Source organism: Cryptomeria japonica, chromosome 5 (genome assembly GCF_030272615.1).
Source record: "Cryptomeria japonica chromosome 5, Sugi_1.0, whole genome shotgun sequence".
In the NCBI taxonomy this organism is placed as follows: domain Eukaryota; kingdom Viridiplantae; phylum Streptophyta; class Pinopsida; order Cupressales; family Cupressaceae; genus Cryptomeria; species Cryptomeria japonica.
The window spans coordinates 313201481-313207703 of NC_081409.1; positions in this window are offsets into that span (position 1 = coordinate 313201481).

A 6223-nucleotide genomic window follows, 5' to 3' on the forward strand; every position below is an offset into this window, starting at 1 on the left:
ACGGAGTTGTCTTCTGCCTGTTAATTCCACAGTCTTTACAGAATCTATCAAAATCATTAGAGAAAAACTCACCGCCATTATCAGTTCTCAAACATTTTATTTTCTTTCCAGTCTACAACTCAACCATTGCTTTAAATTCTTTAAAACGACTAAAAACTTCAGATTTACTCTTTAGAAAATATACCCATGTCCTTCTACTAAAATCATCAATAAATGAAACATAATATGTGGATTTTCCAATCGAAGAGACATCTACTGGACCAAACACATCAGAATGGATAAGGTCCAAAACACCACAAGTTTTATGAGAACTCAAGTAAAACTGAACGCGGTTTTGTTTTCCATAAATGCAATGCTCACAGAAATCAAAGTCAAGATTACAGTCATTCAAACCTTCAACAAGATTTTTATTTTTCAAGGTCCTTAGACCCTTTTCTCTAATGTGGCCACGTCTCTGGTGCCATAACATAGTCTTCTCTGCAGGTAACTTTGCTTCAGACGAAAGTGCACCCTTAGGTACCCAAAAACCATTTCCATCTGCTGAAGGTGAAACCTTCAAATCTTCCAGTGAGGTATCCACAGATTTACTTTTTACAGAAGTTCTATTACACTCAATAGTGTATGCTTCAAGCTTATACAAAGTGCCAAACCTGACACCTCTAGCAACTACCATAGCACCCTTAATCATCTTACATCTTGTTTCAGAAAAGACTACCTGCACACCTGCATCTATTAGTTTGCTCACAGATAACAGGTTTCGTTTTAATCAAGGGATATGCAGCACACCATTAATCCCTTTTATTCTACCATCAGAAAACCTGATTCTAACTTTACCTCGACCAACAATGTCTAGAGGTGAATCATCACCCAAATACACCTTACCTCCATTAAATCCTTCATATTCAGAAAACCAATCTCTATTGGAAGTCATATGAAAAGATGCACCTGAGTCAATTAGCCAGGCATCATTACCTGCATGAGTCGCCAAAGCCGCAATAAATGCATCGCCATCTTCCTTGTCGGACTCAGAATCAGAATCGAACTTTTTCTTTTTCTTCTTCTTTTCTTCTTTGCAGTCCTTACAGATGTGACCCCGTTTACCGCAATTCCAGCAAATGACTTTGGACTTTCCAGGAGATTTCGATCTCCCTTTGGATTTGGACTTGCCGCGCTTCTCATTCTTCTTGCCTTTCTCCTTAGGTCTTCCACGAACGGTTAGGGCTTGCTTTGAACTAATGGATACCTTCCTTTGCATCTCTTCACTGAGTAGGGCACCCACCACGTCTTTAGATTTCAAAACAACAGAAGTATTACCGATAGCCACAACAAGAGAATCCCATGAATCAGGCAAAGAACAAAGCAAGATCTGACATTTCTCCTCCTCATCCATCTTAACACCGACGGATACTAATTGAGCCACAATCATATTGAATGCTTCTAGGTGGTCTGCAATTTATCCACCCTCTTCCATCTTCAAGGAATACAATTTCTTTCTTAAGAAAATTTGATTTAATAAAGATTTCACTTGATACATCTCACCAAGCTTAGTCCATAGCTTCTTTGCAGAGTTTTCTTCATGGACATTGATTAGAACAGAGTCTGCCAAGCACAGTCTGATTAGACCCTTGGCTTTTCGGTCCATAACATCATACTAAGCTGCCGCAGTAGTATCTGAGGGCCTTTGGACATTCGCATCAACAGCATCCCAAAGATCTCGATCTATTAGCAGATCTTCCATCTTCAGCTTCCACATCTCAAAATTACTTCCATTAAATTTCTCCACCTCTATTCTCCCTGACGAACTCGCCATCTGAATATTCCTGCAACAAGATCAAAAAGTGTCTTCTGCACAAGCTCCCACTCAAAACTGGATTAGTTCAAAAAACCCAACTGCCCACAATTGAAACCAAAGGTGATCAGGCTCTGATACCACTTGTAAGGAAGTAAAGTAGCGGAAACAACTTCCTACACTAACCTTGAGAGGAGGGTAATGCAAAACTTTTTCAGATCATTACAACAGTTACAGAAAATAGAAATAGATATAATAGCAATCATACCACAACACAATGATTTACGTGGGGAAAACCCTTTCGGGAGAAAAACCCCACCCTCCAAAAGTAGCTCAATATTTTATTCAAAAATCAAAAACAGATTACAAAATACTTGCAGAGCAAGCTCTTCGCAGGAGTAGCACTAATCAGAGATTCAGAGGCAACTCAATAGCCATAAGACTCTTACACACAACCTCTATCTCACACACCTCATAAATAGGAGATACAATACAAGAAACCGTCAAACGGTATTACAAAACCATGGGCTAAAACCACCCAATAAGGTGTAGCCGACCTTATCTCCCTTCTAGATGCCCTATGACATGTTAAATAACACATCAACACGTGTCGCTCCCTTTTACAGCTCATTTATGTATTCGATACAAATTATTTTTTCTATTTCAGGAGTACAAACTTCCGGAGGCCATAACTTGAGAACCGGGTGTCCGATTGACGAACCGTTTGAAGCGCCGGAAAGCTCGCGAAGTGCTCTATCACCTCATAACCGGCTTCACCACGGAAACTTTTCAAGGCGTTTCAGAGCCTCTAAAATCCCCAAAATCAAGTTTAAACATTTTATTGCACCCCTCCAAGACGAAAACTTTAATATCTTCAAAACTAGCTGTGACCTTGCGACGCAACTTTATCGGAATGCTTATCTAGCCAACCAGAAGCTTCAGGGAGAGTTTCGCACCATTTCGTGCTCAAATAAAAACTTACTATAAATAGTAACCTCGCATAAATGCAAGGTTGAGACACCATTTTTCCCAACAAATCTCCCACTTGTCGAACACCTTGCATGAGCGGAAGGGAATGTCAACACAATGAATCAATTGCTAGGGGCCATAAGGCCCATAGACTCTGAACACCATCTGAACTTCTCTGTGCTCACAGCCTTAGTTAAAGCATCTGCAACATTCATCAAAGTGTCCACCTTAACCAGCTTCACCCTACCATCTTCGACCATATCTCTAACAAAATGATACTGAACATCAATATGTTTGGTCCGGGCATGAAATGTCGGGTTCTTAGCTAGGCTAATTGCACTCTGACTGTCACAGTAAACTGTCACTGTACCTTATTTTATTCCAATATCCGAACACAGTCTCTTAAGCCAAATGGCCTCTTTACAAGCATGAGTAGCTGCCATATACTCTGCTTCAGTAGTGGATAAAGCAACCAACACCTGTCGCTTACTCATCCAACTAATTGCACCACCAAACAAAGTAAACACATAAGCACTGGTGGATCTTCTGCTATCAATATCACCTGCCCAATCTGAATCTACATAACCATGGATATCAAGGGAAGTCATGTCTCCAACTGAATTACCATGATAACACAAAGAATACTCTGAAGTACCCTTCAAATATCTGAAGACTCTTTTGACTGCATCCCAATGAACTCTACCAGGATTAGACATATATCTAGAAAGTACTCCCACTGCTTGGGCAATATCTGGTCTAGTACAGACCATAGCATACATCAAGCTTCCAACTGCACTTTGGTAAGGCACTCTGCTCATGTCTTCCATCTCCAATGGGGATGTAGGACAATCTGAAACAGATAGTTTCGTTCCAACTGTAAAAGGAACACTCAATGGTCTACAATTCTGCATGTTGAACCTCTGTAACACTGAATTCACATACTTACTCTGGCCTAGCCATAGCTTTCTGTTCGCCCTATCTCTTCTAATTTCCATCCCAAGAATGTGCTTTGCTGCACCAAGATCTTTCATTTCAAATTTAGCAGCGAGCTGAGACTTCAGTTCTGAAATCATACCTTTCCCTTTACCAATGAATAACATATCATCAACATACAATGCAATGAATAAGAAATGATCACCATAAGACTTATAATAAACACAGTGATCTGATTTAGAACGTTCAAATCCCAAACTCAACACATATGTATCAAATTTCCGGTACCACATCCTAGGACTTTGTTTGAGGCCATACAAAGATTTCTTCAATTTACAGACCAAATTACTTTTGCCTTTCACCACATAGTGCTCCGGCTGTGTCATATAAATATCTTCCTCCAAATCACCATGAAGGAAAGCAGTTTTCACATCCATTTGCTCAAGCTCTAAATCATAAGCAGTAGCAATAGAAAGCAAAAATCTAATGGACGTCATTTTTGCAACAGGAGAAAATATCTCACCGTAATCAACACCCTCAACCTGAGAGTAGCCTTTTGCAACTAACCTTGCTTTATACTTTTCAATGCTTCCATCTGAACCAATCTTTTTCTTGAACACCCATTTACAACCAACAGGTTTTCGTCCATCAGGCAATAGTACAAGATCCCATGTATCATTCTTTTTCAAAGCTGCCATTTCTTCCTCCATAGCAATCTTCCAGGATTCTGCATCATTCATACCTAATGCCTCTTCTACAGATTTCGGTTCATCCACACTAGTATTCAGAGCAAAAATACATCTCCAATCATCAGGTGAATACCTTTCAGGTGGTTGTCTATGTCTTGTAGACCTTCGAACAAGCTGAGTTGGAGGTTCTTCCTCCTCTTCTGAAGATTCAGAGCTAGACGAGCTCTCCTCAAATTCTTGCCTATCTAGGGGTCTTGATTCAACTCTTTCAGGTGTAGAAGGAAGTTGAATCACATCTTCTTTTTTAGTCTGTTCTGGCTGCAATGTAACAGAAGGAGACTCAATTTCTCTAAAAATAACACTTCTACTATGAATTACCTTTTGTGCAACAGGGTCCCAAAGCTTGTATCCTTTCACACCATAGCTATACCCGATGAAGATACATTTCACAGCCTTGTTCTCCAACTTTGTTCGCTTCTCCTTTGGCACATGTGCATATGCCTCGCAACCAAAAACTCTAAGATGTCTCAATGAAGGCTTGTGACCTGACCATGCTTCCATAGGTGTTTTATCAACAAGAGCTGATGTAGGAGACCTGTTAATCAGGTAGCAAGCAGTGGCAATAGCTTCAGCCCAAAACTTTTGTTCAAGACCAGCACCACTCAACATACTCCTAGCCTTTTCCATCAGTGTCCTGTTCATTCTTTCTGCAACTCCATTCTGTTGTGGAGAATACGGAGTTGTCTTCTGCCTGTTAATTCCACAGTCTTTACAGAATCTATCAAAATCATTAGAGCAAAACTCACCGCCATTATCAGTTCTCAAACATTTTATTTTCTTTCCAGTCTGCAACTCAACCATTGCTTTAAATTCTTTAAAATGACTAAAAACTTCAGATTTACTCTTTAGAAAATATACCCATGTCCTTCTACTAAAATCATCAATAAATGAAACATAATATGTGGATTTTCCAATCGAAGAGACATCTACTGGACTAAACACATCAGAATGGATAAGGTCTAAAACACCACAAGTTTGATGAGAACTCAAGTAAAACTGAACGCGGTTTTGTTTTCCATAAATGCAATGCTCACAGAAATCAAAGTCAAGATTACAGTCATTCAAACCTTCAACAAGATTTTTATTTTTCAAGGTCCTTAGACCCTTTTCTCCAATGTGGCCAATTCTCTGGTGCCATAACATAGTCTTCTCTGCAGGTAACTTTGCTTCAGACGAAAGTGCACCCTTAGGTACCCAAAAACCATTTCCATCTGCTAAAGGTGAAACCTTCAAATCTTCCAGTGAGGTATCCACAGATTTACTTTTTACGGAAGTGCTATTACACTCAATAGTGTATGCTTCAAGCTTATACAAAGTGCCAAACCTGACACCTCTAGCAACTACCATAGCACCCTTAATCATCTTACATCCTGTTTCAGAAAAGACTACCTGCACACCTGCATCTATTAGTTTGCTCACAGATAACAGGTTTCGTTTTAATCGAGGGATATGCAGCACACCATTAATCCCTTTTATTCTACCATCAGAAAACCTGATTCTAACTTTACCTCGACCAACAATGTCTAGAGGTGAATCATCACCCAAGTACACCTTACCTCCATTAAATCCTTCATATTCAGAAAACCAATCTCTATTGGAAGTCATATGAAAAGATGCACCTAAGTCAATTAGCCAGGCATCATTACCTGCATGAGTCGCCAAAGCCGCAATAAATGCATCGCCATCTTCCTTGTCGGACTCAGAATCAGAATCGAACTTTTTCTTTTTCTTCTTCTTTTCTTCTTTGCAGTCCTTACGGATGTGACCCAGTTTACCGCAATTC